Below are 21,649 nucleotides of genomic sequence, written 5' to 3' on the forward strand. Positions count from 1 at the left end.
GTGGACTGCTGAAGCCTGTTGTGGGGATGTGAGCCACTTAGGGCTCCTCTCTTTCCGTTTCGAATGACGTAGTTATCTGAATTATCTGAAACAATGCTGCAGATTCCACAGCAAGTTTTTACTTTTTTCTTTCATTTCCGTTGTTATCTTCCTCCACACAAGCTGGTCACATCTGCCCTTCAATATGATTTCTTTGTGTATTCCATAGACAAGGTCATTTTTCAATAAGCGGGATGAAAAATATCATCTTAGAACGGTCCGCCTGTGTGAACGACATGTTGACTATATGCATCACAGAAAGAGATGAACATATCAAGACGCCTTTCTATGTTGAAATCACACGTGCGAGTGAATGGTTTATCGGTAGCATACGAAAAAGAGAAAACGAGGCAGATCTGCCACAGTAAACAGAAATAGCTGCGAGTGTGGCGCTTTGCGGAAAGCCTAAAATTTGTATTACGTATTTACTCGAGACTGGAAAGAGGTATGACTCTCTTCCAGCGTTACAAACACTTTCCATATATTAGATGGTATTTTCTAATCAGCAATAAATTCCAAAACAGCAGTTTTTAATTTTTTATGCGAAAAGCAAAAATTTTACAGAGGGAGATGTAGCTTTGCTTCATCAACAAACTTTTCTTTTTTCTTTAGGCACATCACTTCCACTGCGTTTCTATGCGCTCTACAAATGTGGAATGCGGCTTCCACATCGTATCGCGAGTCACATATTGCATATCGTATCACCTCAGTGGGGAACCACGCTTTAGAATTAGGACAGATAGGCGCTCCCATAAGGAAAGAGTTCTATCTGTGTGGCCTGCTTATACGTGACATAATCTGTTACGTCCGTCTCTTTCGCGGTGCTCGTCTTACTTCCTCGTGTATTGCCTTAGCGCGACACCAGATGTTCCACCGTGTGGGTCCTACTCACGGTACAGCAGAGAATGGCCCTGGCGTGTTGTCAGAAGCAAAGAGACTGGGACGTGTGTGACGGGAGAGTGTGACCATTAAAGATGAATCTCGCTGCAGTTCACAGTTTTATAATCACCACTTATTTACCTGGTAAGAGTGTGGTACATGTTGCAATGGTAATAATATTAAAAATATCGTTCCACATAACTTTAGGCGAATAGAAGTACCACCAACATTTTCTAGGAAAAGTAACTAAACTATAAACAACTCAAAAACAAAGTTAATAAAGTGCTGATAGAATTTCAAACTAAATTCTGAATAATTGTTCTAACTTAAGGGTAAGATTACTGTAACAGCCTATAAAAAAGCGTTTTCTTGACTATTTTTTGTAACGGGGGGGCTGATAAAAAATAATACATGATGCAGTTGTTGATCATATGTCTAAGTGCGTAACAAAAAATTTTGTCGGAAAATACCACAAAATAGCGACACTGTAGCAATTGCCCCGAGACGTGTATTCGATTCAGTCTTTGGCACGCACTATAACTGGTGCCAATTTGAATCTGGAAAAAAGAGTGTAACTAGTTAACCACATAAGGGATTTTAGAAATACTGATTTTTGTGTAATTGGCGAGTGTTTGAATAAAGTCGTTCAATTTTCACCAAAAAAGTACAGTCATTTGTTAATAAATATTGATTAAATATTCACTTTAAATGTTAAAGCAAAGTTGTGGTCAAATTTGCAAATAAAAAGTTTGAAAATTGTTCGAGTTACGTTGCGTGCCGTGTTGAAAAATCATATTCCGAGACAAACGCGTTTGAAGTTTTGAAATGTGTTGTAGACATAAACAAATGAAAAATTCTACTTTTAGAAAACTCTTATCCTTAATCAGCATTCCCAGGACTGGCCTGTCTTACTGTTGCCGTTCCGATCGAAATGATATCCGCTAGTTTATCATAGAACGATCCAAGCATCGATGGTGGCAATTCCTTGAACGCACACGACTTTACAATTCCATTTGGCCCAAATCCAAGCAGGCGCATTGCTAGGACTACTCGACGGTTAATCTCGTATGCGTTCCGTGTGAACTTACTACTTGGTATACCAATTCTGGGCAGTTTGGACATGCAATAATTATTGTGAAGCCGAAGCCTCGAGCACTTCGATCTTGTAACAGGATATCCGCAGTGCACGTTTTACATTTCGTGTGTGTACACATAACAGAGAAAACAGAGAGTAAATTTATAATTCTCTACGTCATTCCATAATTCACATCAAAATCCTAGTCACTGTCTTCCAATTTCTTAGTACATGCACTGACTCCTTCCGAACTGCCCTCAGCCTTATATCTGTTCTTTCGACGCTTTGATGACATATTTCTTAGATGCAATGTTGGATACGATGTTTTCGTTCTGCCTGAGTATTCTTTCTTACCGCTCTTTCTTACTTGAAAGACAGAACTATATATTATTAGATCACAAACAATCAAGTCAATACTGCATACAAGAATCAAGATACGAAACGAAACAATTGTCTTTGTTGTAAATGTACTGATGCTTGCTGACGCCATGCTAATGTATTATTGCTCTGAATCGTATCGAGCTGGAGCAGGCAGTTGTTTCGGGCTACCCGAAGCGCTAAGAGGAGGAGCTCGAAATTCTACAGACTTTTTGCCTCATATTTTAGAAGGTTCAAAGCATCTTCCAATCCAACAAAATTATTTTTTGAAAATTGTGCTATAGTGTTACTCTTTAATAGGCATTCTATCTGTAGTGTCCTGCGGTCGGAAGGAAAAACCTAACAGTCAAGTTTGAACATACTTTATTATAATTAAAAAAACGCCTTCTTGGCACGCACTAATTGTCAAACGCAAGAACAACAAGAAAACACACAATTCTTGTGGTGGCAAAACCAGATAAGAAAACAAGACAAATAAGGAAAATAATAACCAAAATCTACTCTACCAGTTACAAGATACAACGTGCTTCTGAATGCTACGGCGAGTGTATACAATGCTAGAGCCGGCGTAAGTACTGGCCGGAGCTGTCCCTAGCGATAGGTATACACTGACGTTCTGACTGTCCGAGCGCGCTTATAAGGCCGAGTCGACGGAGTGCTATATCTGTCATATGAGTTCCGATTGGTGGAACACTGTCACATGTTGTCTGGCGAAGTAGTTCCATCTCTATTCGGAAAGCCTGTTATTGTTTATATCCACTGGCGTGGTTTCGCTCTGCGCTCTTGAAGGGAGGTCGGTAGCTCATCTTGCTTGTCGGTTGTGCGGGCCCTCTAACTGTTAAGGGGCCGCTACGACAATATCCTTGGTAACACATGTACTGCACCACTGGCACAGGGAATTTTTCCATGCAGGTTAAAACATGCCAATGTTAAACCTCTTTATAAAAAAAGATGACACGAAAGATGGAAATAGTTATGCACCATTTCAGGAAAATATTCGAAAAAAGTAATGTATTCAACAGTAGTCTCACATTTAAGTCACATCACAGATTGGGTTCCACAAGGGTTCCCCCACGGATAATACTGTCTATACGTTCACTGAGCAAGTATTACAAGTCTCAAGCAATAAAATATCTCCTTTTTATCTGTCTGTAGCATTTGACTGTAAAGATCATGGTACTCTCTGAGGAAATTTAAGCTCTATGGAACTGATGGATTTACTGACAATGGGTTTGAATAATACTTAACAAACAGAAAGCAAAATTTCTGACTGTGGAGAAATGACGAAGAGAACCCAATAGGATTAAATTTTTAGTCCAGTCCGACTACTTATGTATGTGAATGGCCTTTCACTTACCGTTCATCAAGCAGAAATGGTACTTTCTTCAGACGATAATTGTGTTGTAAAAATCCCATTAGAGACATGGCAACAACAAAAAAATCGTCAGCGATATTTCTCAAAGAATTATTAAGTGGTTCTCTTAAAATGGATTCTCCCTTAGTTTTGAGAAAACACGTCAAATTTAGTTGTTTAGAACATACAATGTCATACCAACAGCTGATGTAATACGTGAACAGGAGTCAGCAAGTAGCTTAGAATGTACCAAATTTTAGAGTGTACCTATTGAACAAAACTGGAAGAATCGTATATCTGAGCTATTCAAACAGTTAAGTTCAGTTGCTTTTGCTCTTCGTATAACCACTTGTCTTCAAAACAAACGAATCAATCTGTTAACATTTTTGTTTGTTTCCTTTGTTACGGAATATTTCCTGGGATAACTCATAGCTAAGTGATAAATATTGATGCCACAGAAGCGAGCATTAAGATCTATATATTGCAGGAGAACCTTTAACCCTTGTCAGCACACCTCTGTGATGTTAATAAGCTCTGAAACCGGTGAATCTTACAGTGAACAGACCGTTCCCCTAGGATCATGTGGAAAATTAAGACAAAGTCGCACAATGGATATTATTAAACATCTGAATTTGGGCGGTGGTGCTCCAGTCAAATACGAAATATGGATATCATATCTTACATAGAAATACCAAGGAGAGGTTTCATCAAACTCTCGAATGAAACTATAGGTCACAGTATAGTCTTGTTTATTGCTAAAATACACGAAGTTGATTCTAAAAACATAATACGTAATATAAGCAGTTATCAAGTGCGCAATTTGTTGAAATGGGTTATCGAATATCACGATACTATCTTGATAAAGTGGGGGGATGGGGGGCAGTTGGAAAGAAAATGCTAATAATGTGGGACAATTTGGTATGTCAACTTAAACTGGCTATATTTCTAAATTAATTGAAAGGTTAAAGAAGAGACCCAGAAAAGTGTACAAGAGTACCAGCACGCTTGCCTAAGTGCAACTAGCTGAGAGTGTTGTAAGCGTATTGTCATATCACGGAGCTGCTATGTTGTGTTGTGGGTAGCTCTACATGGGGAAGGCATTATTATGTGAATTCAAGTGTGACTGCAAGTACTATTATTTTGAAGTAATGAGGTAGAAAGTGGATTCAGTGAAAAGTACCTAAAGAAGTAATCAAGTATGAGCAGTGCCGCCGATAACGTGTTTGAATATCCGCCCGTTTGCGTGTCGTACCGTACAATATCAATCATCCGCGTCGTGTTCGGCTTCCCAAAATAAAACTAATGTGAATCAGTAAAATAGTTTAGCACAAAGGGGGTCAACCTGGTGCCAGTGTCTTGTAGCGAGCGTGAGAACATGCGTTCGGTCATCACCTTTCTGAGTCATCAACAATCAACCGCATCGCTTCGATTACGCGCACGCTTGTACAAATGAGAACCGTGAACTGCAAAGTAAGTTTCATGAACAGCGTTATATTACTACAAGAGTCAAGATGCACCGGTACCAGATATCTGCGTGTACGTGGCGAGCGTAAGAACTTTCGTTCTACCATTTGGCTTCCGCATTATCGACAATCACCCGCGTGAAGTACAATAGTGACAGACATTAACATCGTCAAGAATAGTGTACAATAATAAGGGAATGATAATTATGACCTCTCATCAAATTAGCAAGAATATTAACTGGCATCAACACTTATGACTCAGTGTTTAAACAATGCAACCTGCGATTCTCTTATCGTCTCAGAATGTAATTGTTCATACCAGACGGAGGACAGTGTTGTGTTTAGTGTCGAGTGGGTCCCCTAAACCCGCTTGCATATTTATACAGGGCGTTACAAAAAGGTACGGCCAAACTTTCAGGAAACATTCCTCACACACAAATAAAGAAAAGAAACGCTTAATTTCCATGTTAGAGCTCATTTTAGTTTCGTCAGTATGTACTGTACTTCCTCGATTCACCGCCAGTTGGCCCAATTGAAGGAAGGTAATGTTGACTTCGGTGCTTGTGTTGACATGCGACTCATTGCTCTACAGTACTAGCATCAAGCACATCAGTATGTAGCATCAACAGGTTAGTGTTCGTCACGAACGTGGTTTTGCAGTCAGTGCAATGTTTACAAATGCGGAGTTGGCAGATGCCCATTTGATGTATGGATTAGCACGGGGCAATAGCCCTGGCGCGGTACGTTTGTATCGAGACAGATTTCTAGTACGAAGGTGTCCCGACAGGAAGACGTTCGAAGGAATTGATCGGCGTCTTAGGGAGCACGGAACATTCCAGCCTATGACTCGCGACTGGGGAAGACCTAGAACGACTAGGATATCTGCAATGGACGAGGCAATTCTTCGTGCAGTTGACGATAACCCTAACGTCAGCGTCATATAAGTTTCTGCTGTACAAGGTAACGCTGACCATGTCACTGTATGGAGAGTGCTACGGGAGAATCAGTTGTTTCTGTACCATGTACAGCGTGTGCAGGCACTATCAGCAGCTGATTGGCCTCCACAGGTACACTTCTGCGAATGGTTCATCCAACAATGTGTCAATCCTCATTTCAGTGCAAATGTTCTCTTTACGAATGAGGCTTCATTCTAACGTGATCAAATTGTAAATTTTCACAATCAACATGTCTGGGCTGACGAGAATCCGCATGCAGTTGTGCAATTACGTCATCAACACAGATTTTCTGCGAACGTTTGTGCAGGCATTGTTGGTGATGACTTGATTGGACCCCATGTTCTTCCACCTACGCTCAATGGAGCACGTTATCACTATTTCATACGGGATACTCTACCTGTGCTGCTAGAACATGTGCCTTTACAAGTACGACACAACATGTGGTTCATGCACGATGGAGCTCCTGCACATTTCAGTCGAAGTGTTCGTACGCTTCTCAACAACAGATTCGGTGACCGATGGATTGGTAGAGGCGGACCAATTCCATGGCCTCCACGCTCTCCTGACCTCAACCCTCTTGACTTTCATTTATGGGGGCATTTGAAAGCTCTTGTCTACGCAACCCCGGCACCAAATGTAGAGACTCTTCGTGTTCGTATTGTGATACAATACGCCATTCTCCAGGGCTGCATCAGCGCACCAAGGATTCCATGCGACGGAGGGTGGATGCAAGTATCCTCGTTAACGGAGGACATTTTGAACATTTCCTGTAACAAAGTGTTTGAAGTCACGCTGGTACGTTCTGTTGCTGTGTGTTTCCATTCCATGATTAATGTGATTTGAAGAGAAGTAATAAAATGAGCTCTAACATGGAAAGTAAGCGTTTCCGGACACATGTCCACATAACATATTTTCTTTCTTTGTGTGTGAGGAACGTTTCCTGAAAGTTTTCCGGTACCTTTTTGTACCCTTTTATACTTAATTTCAGGCAAGCTAGCAGCAGTGTGGAGCAGAAATAATACGACCGCTGTGGGTGTGCCAGGTACGTGGACGTGTACAGGGCGCTCTGTCAAAGCGAGACAAGTTTAAGGGTCCCCCACCAGTTAGTTGTACCCCCGGGCGTGTTAAGGAGTGACTTAATTCAGAAAGTCAAGATCCTAACACGAAACAAATAACTCGCGTCCGTTTCTCCACGCCGTGTTTGAATGCTGCACATGCATAACATCGTCCTGTCTCACAGTAATCCTGTTTCTGGGTCCACTAATAAATCTTCGAAGTTATTACTCCACACAGACAGTAAAACAACCAAGTGAAACTCATACCGTGTGTCACAGTCGTAATCTACAGCATGCGAAGAGTGCCAGTACTTCAAAAGCAGTGCAGTGCTCGTAACTCATTCCTACGCAGCGAGCAGAGCAAGGAGTTGACAGCACCTAGGACGTCGTTCTGCGAAGTCTACAATACGGAGTAAGAACATGCAACATCCGAGATCTGCCGCTCCAAGGCGTGCAACTACTGATGAAAAATGCAGAGGCAGGAAAAACGGTCCGTACTTGAGACACCACGGTGCGGACAGAACCGCTGACATCTCTGTTTAAACGAGGGCAAGCGGCCGCCTAACCTGGTACAGTGACGTAATATCTGACTGTAAATATGCCTGTTTCAGGCAGTTCGTCCTCAGTGTAGCTGTTCATTCCGTCTGCGTCATCAGTCCCGACAGAAGACAGTTTCGCTAGTGACATGTTAGGCTGCATTCACAGTGGATCCGACAACGGTCGCCAGAGGTCATACGGCGACCGATCTCCTCCGTCAGTTTTTGGCAGGGTCACGGAAGTTAGTGAGACGCCTGGTTAAATCCGCAGGACCGAACAGATAATTGGAATAGTGGAAAGGGGCCAAAAATGAGTGGCTGTCGGCTGCACTCGAACACATACAACTTTATTTAGTTGCCCAAGCATTACAGCGCAAATTTCCGAGCTTAACTATCGACTGAATGTCACACAATCTTATGGCTTAAGGCCACATCCTATTTAATTTTTAAAACGGTTGAAAGCCCATTATTTAAAACACAACCACAATAAATTTTCAAAAGGCAGAAAGCACAAGGTTCTATCTCTAAATAATATTTCAAATGAGGATGAAGGCCCAAACAATCTAAGACTTTACAAGCTGGCTGAAGGCCCACGATTTAAAAACACAACTACAATAAATTTTCAAAGGCAGAAGGCCCAAAGCTTTATCCTTAAACCATTTTGAAAAAAGGAGGCTGAAGGCCCAAACGATCTAAAGCTTAACAATAAGGAATTTTACCTTTAAAATGGCTTAAGGCCCATAATTCAAAACACAACTACAATTAATTTTTACAAGGCAGAAAGCCCAAGACTTTATCTTTAAATAATTTTATTTTTAAATGAGGCTGAAGGCCCAAACAATTTAAGATTTAACAAGTAAGGAATTTAAATTTTAAGACGGCTGAAGGCCCATGATTGAAAAACACAACTATAATAAATTTTCAAAAGGCAGAAGGCCAAAAGCTTTATCCAGAAAAAAACATTTTAAATGAGGCTGAAGGCCCAAACACACTAACACTTATCAAGTAAGGAATTTTAATTTTAAAACGGCTGAAGGCCCATGATTGATAAAACACAACTACAATAAATTTTCAAATGCAGAAGGCCCAAAGCTTTATACAAAAAAAAAAAACTTTAAATTAGTCTGAAGGCCAAAACAATGCAAGACTTGACAAGTAAGGAGCTTTCAATTTTAAAACGGCTTAAGGCCCTTTATTTAAAACCCAGCTAAAAGCATACAAACTCAAACCATCGGCTATGAGCCATTAGAATACACAATCAAACACTAATAAGAAAAGGCAGTACAGCCAGCGGCGCTCAGAAGTTTCCGGGGGTCGGTCTGCACTTTAAATATTAACGTTCGCTGACAGCACACCGGAACCAGGAATGGGCAGACCTTGTGTCTACGCTCAATCCTGAGGACGGTAGTGCATGGAGGACGGTAAAATCCTTCCTACGCCGGCGACAGCGAATACCGCCCTTACAGGTATGGAACGACTTCGCCAGCGACCCGGACGCGAAAGCCAGCGTTCTGGCTGACGCGTTCGCAGCGAACTTCACACCGGGGGCCGACGTCATCGACGTGGAGCACATACAGCGGGTCCACGAGCAACTACCAACCTTCCGGGCCGCAAGGGAGGAAGGCGACGTTATCGAGCCGATAACGGAGGAAGAAGTTGACGTGCAGCTTCGCTCGCTTAACCCCAAGAAGGCTGGAGGCAGCGATGGCGTCACAAACCTCCTGCTGAAGAACCTCCCGCCGGGACTACACCGGCAACTTGCCGATGTTTTCAACGAGATCCTCCGATCAGGTGTCTACCCCACTGCGTGGAAACACGCGGAGGTTGTGGCCATCCTGAAATCCGGCAAGGACCCACGCCAGGCATCCAGCTACCGCCCCATCAGCCTGCTGCCGTCCCTCTCGAAGGTTTTCGAGAGGCTGTACGCGAGAAGACTGATGCGGCACGTCACCCAGGAGGGCATAATCCCGGACGAGCAGTTCGGGTTTCGAGAAGAACATGCCACTTCTCACCAGCTCCTGTGGGTGGTAGAACCGACAATGAGGGCACTGGAAACAAGAGAATATCTTGGGGCAGTGTTCTCGACGGCTCCCGAGCGTTTGACTCGGTGTGGCACGACGGTCTCGAGATCAAACTCTTTGAACAAGGGATACCGACGTCCCACATGACGCTACTGCGGTCGTACTTGTCTGAACGAACCTTCCACGTGAGGGCCGACGACGGTACGTCCACAGACCGACAGATACGTGCGGGAGTGCCGCAGGGCTCGGTTCTCGGTCCCTCGCTGTACTCCCTGTACACTGCCGACGCCCCGAAAGTGGCAGGAGCTGAACTGGCGCTGTTCGCTGATGATACAGCCCTGTTCACTCGCAGCATGAACGCCCAAGTGCTGAGAAACCGCCTCCAACGCGGGTGCGACGCCCTGGGGTCGTGGGCAACCAAATGGCAGCTGAAATTCAACGCCACGAAGAGCCAGGCAGTCGTCTTCACCCGAAGACTTCTGCCGCGAGGGCTTACGCCGGTAGAAATCCTGGGAGAACCTATCCCATGGAGTGGGACGGCAAAATATCTAGGGGTCACCCTAGATCGCAGGCTGACCTGGAAGCATCACATCCGTGATGTGAAAGGGAAAGCAATAGGACGCCTCCGCGCCCTGTATCCACTGCTGAACCCGCAGTCGTCATTGCCGCCGCAACACGGCATCACGCTGTACCTAACAGTGGTCCGCCCACTATTAGAGTATGCGGCGGTGGTCTGGGGGAAAGCCGCAGATGCTCACATTGTGACTCTGCAGAGGATACAGAATCGCGCTCTGAAGACTGCCATGCACTTTCCGAGGCGATACTCGACGCGCCAACTCCACGAGGACACCGGGATCCTGCCTCTCCGAGATACGTACCGCACCATCGCCGAGAAGTTTTACGAGAAGGCGGGTCACTCCCGCAACCGGGTCATCTGAGAACTGGGCCAACAACCGCACCACAGGCCAACCACGCGTTGGCCTGACCTGCTGAGGGATTAAGTTTTACTAATCCCCCAGCAGAGTGTGTTATTTTTCTCTTACAGGTCACACCAGCATGGACAATTCGACAAGTGTGTTAATGTATTTTTCTTTTCTCTTCCACAGGAACCGCAGGAATGACAAATCTGTCTAGACTGCACCATTCTCGAGCCAAGGATCGGCTCGTCTTTACAGCGTCAGCGTCAGCGAATGAGACAGGTAGTCGGCCCAACTATATCCGATCCGCCGGCAACCCAACCAAGAGACAGTCAACGGACCCACCGACAAAACGACTTGCTTTCCACCCGACCAGTACACAAGGAACTCCAAAGCCAAAACTTAAAAGGTGTAGTCGCACACAACTCACTCACGACAAACGACGACGTTAAGTAATAGTAGTGCCGCAAAGATAATACGGCAGAGCTTATATCGATAAGCGCTGCAGCTGCTGCTCACGGGCAGGCAAAGCAGCAACTCACTGACACAAGTAATTGAAACTAACATAACGAGGTTGCAGTACGGCAAAAACAGAATGTTAAATAAGAGATCGCACGAACACGAGCCATGCACGGCTCAGTTAGTTTAGGTTAGAGTCTGTTCTGTCTATGAAATAGGGTAGATTTTAACCTCATAGGGTGGGGTAGATACCACGACGCGTCTGTGCTTGGATATGAGTGCTGCATAGTGGTTTCCACTACTAAAGAGACGCCGAATGCAAGTGAATGAGCGTTTATGTCTCGTAAAGAACGTGGCGAGTACTCTGTCAGCAGTTATCGGAATAAACAGACAAGTTCTACGAATGTATGAGATGACGGGAGAAACGTTCTGTTACCTACTCGAGATAATTCGTGGTGACGTTGACAAGCAAGTTACGAACACTCTGTTTCTCTGGTAGATACCACGACGCGTCTGTGCTTGGATACGAGTGCTGCTTAGCGGCTTCCGCTATTAATGAGACTGAAACGTCCCCTTAGAAAAATTATACACGACTGTGCTTAAACTGACACACAATATTTTTAGCGCAACGCAATCTGACTTTCAATAATCCCTACAAAAGAATGGCCCTGACTAACATTAACCTATAACTTTCACAAATCACTTACCTCACAAAAAATCTTCGTTACTCGAACTACTGCAATACAGCGAGCACCACTACTGCCAGCCAAATAAAAGATTCTAACTACGGAAGGCACTAACTACTGATAGGTATAGTTAGCAAATGAAAGATTTTAATAGAGAACAAACAGTGTATTTACCTTAATAGTCAAAGTATATATGATAGTTCATGACATCCAGTCTTACAAATTACAAAACTCCGCCATCTCTCTCCCCACGTCCACCACTGCTGGCGACTCACCTCCAACTGTGCAACGCTACGCGCTGTTAGCATCCAGCTGCCGCTGCCCGACACTTCAATGGCAGACAACAATGCAAACCAGCCACAGACTGCACACGGCACAGCCAGTGATTTTTATACAGAGCGCTAAGTGGCGTTACCAATAAGAAAACCTAAACAGCCTACTGACATAGCCCCCATGCTCCCCACAAAAAAATTTACAAATTGTTTTGGGCAATGGCCAATACAGATTTGAAAAATTTTTTCATAATTACAATGACAAAGAAATGAAATGCACACACTTATCGATACAATGTTGGTCAAAAGCTAAAATTTTCTCACAGTCCATAAAGACAGTCCTGATCATTCATCAAAGTAAAATTGTAGTGTTTTTCTCAAAGTCCGAGTAGTAAAAGAAAATGCACACTGAAGTAGTGGATTTCCATGCAGTCTTGAAGAAGTAGTGTTGTCTTTCCAACGGAAAGACAGTGCTGACTCTTGACATGCAGACAGGTAATGGGCCACAACAGAGCAAGCCCACAGCAGAGTCAGTCGAAGTTTTCAAGAATATTGGTAGGTAGGTCGTCACAGAGTAGACCCATTGTAGTCCTGGTAGAGATTACGGTATTGGTGGGCCACCAGAGGTGCAGACCCACTGCAGTCCTTGTAGAAATAATGGTATCGGTTGGTCGTCAAAGGTGTAGACCTACTGTAGTCCTTGTAGAGATGGCCAGCAGCCATCTTTTTGACTGTGCAGGTCCACAATCACCACTGAAGAGTCTTGCAGATAATATAGCAAGTCCATAACCACCACTTGTGCACTCACAAAAATTGTTTTTGAAATGTCCTTACAACCAGCAATGCTGTTATCCAGTCCCTTACTGAATTATTAACACATGTGCAAACACTATCAGTCCCTACTTCTCACATATTGTGCATATACTATGACCAACAGAAACGTGTGCAGTGAAATGTAATTTACAAGTTACTTAATTTGATGAACTGGTGTCAATTACAATTTTATAACATAAGAATACAATAACAAAGGTACAAAATACATAATTAAAGAACATAACAATACAGATAACATTAGCAGTACCACAGGCTTTACAAAAGAATCGAAATAGCAAATATATCAGTGTTACAAAATTACGACATAAGTACATACATAAAAGATTAGAATAACTTTTGAAACATCAACTTCACACATGAGCATTAAAACAGAACAGAATAAATAATTTCTAAACAAATTTACAAAGAAAACGACATATTATTAATGCAAATTATATTTGAGGATAACAGTATTCCTCATCATAGTGAATGTAGCTGAATATTAGAAAATTCTACAACATAAGTCTTATCATATGAACATATAAAGACAGGAAGAACATAAATACACAAGGGTACACAAACACATTGTGGGATAACACAAAAGGAAAGGACAGGGTTTGTTTTCAGTGTAACGTTTGGTACTGCAGTATAACCCAAAACTTCATTCTGTAGATCTTTCGTCATATCTCAACATTTGTTTCCACCAAAAATATCCTATCCAAGCATGCTTTCTGTATTTTGCTCACATCCTCTTTCAAAAATAGTTTTTCTCCACTGTACACTACTTTTTTGGCCAAATCATTTTCTTATAGCTTCTCAATGCATTTCTTCCAATTCATAACTCATTCTCTTATATAGCCTACCCCATCTTAAGCTAACTTAAATCTACTGAGCTCAGATGCTAAACTAAGGGACGAGGCAAAGCAGCGGCACAAAACAATTAATACAAACAGCAATGACAAAAAAAATGCAAGTAAGCATAGCGAGCAGCAATACATGTAATAATTTATATCTAAACATGACAAAGCTGAAACAGAAAAAATATTACAGTAAAAATGTGTAATACCTATGTCACATCTTAACACTAGAGTGATGCATCACTAGAACATACGCTAGCAGATAAGTTACCAAATCGTAAAAAAATTATTTTTGCAATTCCTGTCAAGGGAAATGTCTTTTTGAGCTACTTCGTTTTTTTTTAAGTGCATCATAAGGTTATTATTTACTGGATCTGTAGGCATAAAATATTTATATTAGTACATCCATTAAATTTTATAATAATCAATGCTGCAGTTCAGCTATAAACTAGATATTAAACAAAATAGGCAAAGCAAGGCGTGAAACGTCATTCGCTAGCCGTATGGCGTTTCATAGTGCAGTAAACAATCTTTCAACTAGCAAGACAATAGACATGAAACGTTTCTCATCATTTCATTTCAGTAAATATCATAAATTAAGAACTCTATAGTGTAATCATGTTTTCAAGTTTGAGGGTGTCGTATTTGCGATGCTTTCTACAAAGGAATGTCAATAGCGAGGATAATGGCCTCTTTTTTTTTTTCTCCCTGTGCCTCTGAAAGGCACACACTAATGACTTTTTCACAAGGCGGCTGGCCCACCTGGACGCTCACAACGCATTACGTCACGGTCACTTACCTTTCATAGCAAAATATTTACGAAAGCAGTTTCCGCTACAGTGATAGTCTCATATAAAAATATTTTCACAGGTTGAGAATTTGCGTTACAAATGTGTAGAAAATGAAATCCTATAAATATAACAGTGTCTAAAAAATTTTCGTCGCCATTGTAATACATTCACACATTTACATACATTTCATAACTCTTAAAGTACGATTCTTGGTTTCCAACAACCTTTTTCACAAACCAGAGTCCCTAACCACTACTCATTATTCCTTACCTTATTCGTCGACACTTCTTCAATATTTCATCATAACAGATACGTAGCATATCAAATAACTCATATAGCATCAGCTTATTGATTATAAACATACCTCAACAGCATAATACACATAGTCATCGTAATAATAACATCATAACACCTCAGTCAAATTCTCAAAATCGTCGTAGCTTCCTCCAATAATTTCAAAACCTAAAAAAATTCTCTGCTCATGTCAAAAGTGTCATCTACCTCAAACGTACTTTAACAATCATGATCCCATACCAAATACATCATTCAAAGCTCTCATAGTATAACAATGGTTCTGAAAAAATATGAATAGTTCACAAAGTACAGACAAAATACAATTTCGTAAGTGTGAAGTTATCCAATGGTGTAATTACGTAAACATGACACTGATGTAGTAAAATAAATGTTTGTCTCTCTCAGTTAAATGATCAGATAGCTGTGTAATTAATGTGTTAGAGAAATATGGTACCGATGTGTAAAGTTGTATAAGCAAATACCGTATTAGCTAGGGCTCCTTGTGCTTGCCATACACATGGTACACAAAGTAAGCATGTACCCCCCTGAGGATTAATGAATAATACCCTCAGGTGTTGTTCCATTGTGTCTAACTTTTGAAGATTTTGTTCCATTGTGTCTAACTTTTGAAGCTTTTGTCCTATTTGTTGCATTAATTATAATAAGAATGCACTGGTGCCTGAAACATGTTCCTCAATGCTTTTCGGCAGTGAATTTGCACCGGCAACATTCACATTTAGACAAGCGGAAAATGTGTCTTGACTCATTTGAGAAAACGGTGAGAACCCAAAACCTGAGTCTAAAGTATTTGCAATATTGTGTTCTGCCATTCCCGATTCCTGAGGCGAGCTGTTGCCGACCGATCGATCGATAATGCTTCCCTGTTCACTACCTGTTTCATTGTCTACACCATTATTTGCCTTCCGCTCCATTTCCCTATGCACAATTACCAAATTACTACTTCGAATGTCTGTTAATTCACTACACAGTGTTACTGATAAGCGACGCTCGTCGTCACTATTATTTCTCAGTTTACTTTGGAGCCTAGTGTTACGTTTTTCACACGCCATTATTGTCACAATATTTCACACGATAACACATAAAAGCACAATTTGAAGAGCAAAAAATAAGAGAACACATTAACATAGCACTGAAAATAATATCTAGTTAATTGTAAGCGAAGCTGCGAAATACTTGGTGCAAATCTGCATGCATGCCACAACTGTTTTACTGTACAACAATGAAAGACTGCAACTACAAAGGAAATTCTCTCTATGATTACGCGCTAGCAATAAATAAAGGCTACACTAACTACACAAACTACAAGAAAAAATCAGAAGATTCCAGTGAGGTATCCTTGGCTAAGGGTCGACATATGAAACGTCCCCTTAGAAAAATTATACACGACTGTGCTTAAACTGACACACAATATTTTTAGCGCAACGCAATCTGACTTTCAATAATCCCTACAAAAGAATGGCCCTGACTAACATTAACCTGTAACTTTCACAAATCACTTACCTCACAAAAAATCTTCGTTACTCGAACTACTGCAATACAGCGAGCACCACTACTGCCAGCTAAATAAAAGATTCTAACTACGGAAGGCACTAACTACTGATAGCTATAGTTAGCAAATGAAAGATTTTAATAGAGAACAAACAGTGTATTTACCTTAATAGTCAAAATATATATGATAGTTCATGACATCCAGTCTTACAAATTACAAAACTCCACCATCTCTCTCCCCACGTCCGACACTGCTGGCGACTCACCTCCAACTGTGCAACGCTACGCGCTGTTAGCATCCAGCTGCCGCTGCCCGACACTTCAATGGCAGACAACAATGCAAACCAGCCACAGACTGCACACGGCACAGCCAGTGATTTTTATACAGAGCGCTAAGTGGCGTTACCAATAAGAAAACCTAAACAGCGTACTGACAAGACGCCGAATGCAAGTGAATGAGCTTTCCTGTTTCGTAAAGAACGTGGGGCGTACTATACACTCTGTCCGCAGTTATCGGAATAAGCAGACAAGTTTTACGTATGTATGAGATGATGGGAGAAACGTTCTGTTACCTACTCGAGATATTTCGTGGTGACCTTGACAAGCAAGTTATAAACACTCTGTTTCGCTGTATTTATTTAAAGTTGTGCAGGCATACATCAATTGACCTTCAATGACTGTCATTTAGCACACGAGTGAAAGACAAACATAAAGTGTAACATAAGATATTCTGAAAACTTAAAGCACTTAAAAGTGGAAATACGTACATACCGTAGACCACATTTGCAAACCACGTCGCTTTAACAGAACCGTTACCCTACTGGTATAAAGCGCCAGTAAGCAGTAATAATAGTTGTACACAACTAATGACAACCTACCACGAAAAAATGATTCAAATGGCTCTAAGCAACATGAGACTTAACATCTGAGGTCGTCAGTCCCCTAGATTTAGAACTATTTAAACCTGACTAACCTAAGTACATCACACACGTCCATGCCCGAGGCAGGATTCGAACCTGCGACCGTAAAATCAGCGCGGTTCCGGACTGAAGCGCGTAGAAGCGCTCGGCCACAGCGGCCGGCAACAACATACCACAAAAAAGACGTACGGTAACTATACGCATAAAAGATACGCCAGCCTTTTCACTTGAACAAATTATTATTTGAGGTTATAATCTACGCCTGAAATTTCCAGTAAACATTTTGCCTATTTGAGGTTTCCAACAAACTTGAGAGTTCTGTCCATAGATTCCTAACTATACCCCGATTATTGATATTTTCATCCTCAGGATGCCAAAAACTCACTCTTTCTTGGACAACGTTCCATATTTTGTGTGCGGGAACGTCGGTTGATTTGATCGAAGAAAACAAACTGATTTGAACTTCACCGATTGTCACCCGAAGTCTCTACGTTCGGGAGATAAGATAGGGTATAGTGTGACAGCTCACGTAGTGGCGTACTGATTTGAAAAGATCGGCCGTCTCCCACCGATGTCGGTCATCGACGGAGTCCGCCGATATCGGAGCCACTGTGAATGCAGCCTTAAGCCGTCGGCACACGGACCGTGCTGTCGAACGTTAACGTTGAGAGTGCCAAGTTCAACGTGCTGCTGAACGCTCAGGAACGATGCGACTTGTGCATACAGTACGTGGCCCCAACGTGGTATACGCGATCGCAACGCACTCCAGCGGCAGTTGAGGGATGTTTCCAGTTCGTAAATCACACTGTTTACTCAGCGGGCGCTCGTAAAATTCCCACGTTAGCTTTATTAAAACGCACATTTCCTCCATCGTCCACGAAAAGGAAAAGTACCATGTCCAATCAATGAGAACACAGGCTTATAAAAGTTCCATCACAAACAGTGCGGTACAAATTTGGAATAGTTCTGCGCATAAGGTAAACATTATTTCAACATTCCCACATTTTAGTAAAACCCCAAGGTCAGTCTTACCTGATCACTGTTCCTACTCAGTAGCAGAATCTTTGCAACATGTGAATTACGAAGCGTAAAAGAAAAAGGAGCAAAATATCTTTATACAAGTAGCGGAAGCTGACCTGTAGATTAAGTCAGTCGAACAATATTATAACATATACTTATATTAAACTAATAATAAAGTATCAGAACCTAATAAAAACACTAATGTTAGAAAAAAATTTTGGAAGTGTAAAGACGCGAACCACCGCCCCTAACAATCTCATTATAGGAAAAAATACGCTACTCAGTACGCTACACCAACAATACTTTCCTTGCACTTAATCATATTGTGTTACCCTTGCTAAAAATGTTAATCGTAGATAATTATGTTACTAATTGAAATTTAATTATAACAAATTGTACCAAGAACAATGCGTTTTGGGTGAATCTTCAGTGTGTCGCTGCCTTCAAATAGCCTACTCTCATAACATGCAAGGTACAATAAATCTTTTGCCACGAATATGATGTTTCTCATTATTTTATTGGAACTAATCACACAACTAACAACGGGTTTTCCAGTGATTCTCAATTTCTGGTGCTCTGAAACGGCATATATACATATAGGTTTGAAATGAATGCCAATATGTCGCCTCACAACTCTGTACTGAAGGGAGACGGCGTGCGTGTGACGTAAGTGGCGTTGTGCCACCTCATTGGTCAACGCTCAGACGCACGCTCAGAATATCTGATATGCCAGATATTGCTCTGCACGTTCGGAAAGACTCGCGAACGTGCTATTCCACGCTATGACGTCAGAAACTCGGCACGCTCAACGCTCAACGTTCGGATGCACGGTCCGTGTGCCGACAGCTTTAGCGCTACTGTTGAACCGTGATGTGCTGCAGTGGATGAACTTCGTCACTCCACGCCGTCTCTCCTGATGGATCGCAGCCGTGACTGACAGAAGATGCAGACCTATGGGGCCTTCCTCTGGTGAAGGGTCTAGCCGACAGACTGCAAGCTGTCATCTCCTGTTAGCTGGGTGAGAGCCCGAGTGCCGCCTTCCAGGCTGTACATGTACCGCCTTCGTGGTTGTGCGCTATGCATGCTGAGGGAGCCCTGGCTTCTGCCTTCATGATAACCGGAAGGTGCTGTGAATACAGGTCTAAGCACGTGTCCCTCTGCGAATGTGCTGAGGCTTTTGTGTTTACCGCAGCGCGTCTGCAGCCCGCCACACAGGGTCCCGCTTGCGTTGCTACGTTGTTTCACAGTCAGGCAAGGGTCGAGTAGACTCCGCATCACTTTTTGCAGTCGTGACGTCACTAGTAAGCTTTCGACTATCGACTTCCCCGAGCGCGTGAGAACCACCCTTGCGTGAACTGCGTACATTTCGATTATTCATTTACTTTGTGGTGTGTGTGACCCAGTACGCTGTCTCAAAGCAATGGCGCAATCAAAATGTATCACAAAAACGTTACTCTTTATCATTGAATCTCAGTTAATAATGCAGCAGCGGTACAAGACTTGAAGAAATAATACGATAAGTCCAATGATTAAGCTTTAGCATAATGGATATTGTCGGGGTTTGTGATGTGAAAGGAGGTAGGCTCCCATCCCGCTACATCCCAATATTCTTTTTGCATCTTAGAGATGTTAACACGATCTGGGAGTTTATTATGAATGTAATGCAAGTATGTTCGGATCTAACATTTCCGTCTTTCCGAATATGTGATGATTTCCGAGTGTGTGGTTAGTCAGGAACCTAAGAGGACAGCCTTACATCGCTGCGCGTGAAACGAATAGTAATAAAGTTCATATTCGTCCTTGTCAAAAATATTTCGGACGTTGCGCAGCCACAAACACATTCCAAAGAGTTACCGCTACAACTCTGAGATTCTCCCGTCACTAACACGTCAACTCGACGCTAGAGCGATCTATAAATCGATAGCCTCGTTTCTGGCTGCCTTCAGAGTGCCACTACGTAGGTCCGGAGGAATCTTGTTTTGAGATGGGATCAAGGCATTGGGACATCGCTGGGCCAAATGCAAGTGTACAGGGAGACTACATTGAAAATAGAAAAAGTAAGTCGTTTCTTTGTATTTCATTCAGAGAACTTTCCGAACTACTCTCGGACGTGTAGGGCAGGAATCTTAATCTGAGTGCTTTTCGTCATTATCTTATTTGATCAAACTTGTAAATATAAGCTTGTTTCTTAAATTATCCAAATTATTTATTTAATTAATTCTGTTGCCGATTCACAAACAAAATTTATTTCTCTTGTTAATAACTAGTGTGTTGCCCTCGATAATGGTGCTCTTAATAAATTAGTAACAGTGGTTCTCATTTTATGTACCTACCCCAGGGAACCACTCACTTGCTACTTAGAGTGAAATTCCTTCCGTTTCAACAAGGAAAGGAATTTCTTTTGCTAGAGAGTTCAGATTGATAAGAATTTAATTTGATATTCATCCATATACGAGTACCTACGACATAATTAGTAAGCTATGCACTGTTTATTTCACCTTATAAACAGGAATACTGGGAGTATAACCAAAGGTCACATTATGTGTTAAGGTGAATAACCATCGCAGTAATGCAATGTGTAAGCAAATTTAATCGCGTCTGCTTAAGTATGATCAATTTTTTATAGGTTCCACGTACATACGCGAAAAAATGTGGTACTGCCCTATTCAGACGAAAGTCGGAGTGAATGGGAGAGCAATAGAAGCTGTAAAAAATGGCTCCCACGTGCATGCAACATGAGTTCAATAAGCAGTATCTTATGAAACACTACAGCGGTGCACGCTTGGCGCCAGAGAAAACAACACAAGGCGAAATATAGGAAATAAACCTGTAACAGGAAACTGTTACAGCAAAGAGCTTCCAAATTAAGCCAAAAGAGGTTTTCTCCCTACCTTTAAGGATGTTCGAAAAGCAGCCTTCAGTTATGCACAAGGTCTGAAAAGTCAACATTTGTACAACAAAAAAGAGGAAATAGAGGGGGAGCGACAGTTTCAAGAAATTTGCAGACAACGAAAGGAATTGTACCTAAGAAAAAGTACGGTTATTTCATTGTCCAGAGTTTCTAGGTTGAAAGGGAAGCCTTTACTGAATTCTGCGTCCTGTTGGAATCAGTAATGTTAGGGTTGAGCTTGTCGAACAAAGGCAAAAAGTTATTCAACGTTTATGAGATTGGTGTTGATCTCAGAAACCAAACTCCTGCTCTACTAAAGGAAAGTTGTTAGATATGTAAGAGAAGGGGAAAATGTGACTGTATTATACTGCTACAATGCTACAGGAATGCTCATTCCTCCGTCCAATGTGTTGAAAGAAATCAAGGTTAAAAATGACTTCTACAATGAAGCGCCAAAGAAACTGG

This window comes from Schistocerca gregaria, chromosome 6, assembly GCF_023897955.1.
Source record: "Schistocerca gregaria isolate iqSchGreg1 chromosome 6, iqSchGreg1.2, whole genome shotgun sequence".
NCBI lineage: Eukaryota > Metazoa > Arthropoda > Insecta > Orthoptera > Acrididae > Schistocerca > Schistocerca gregaria.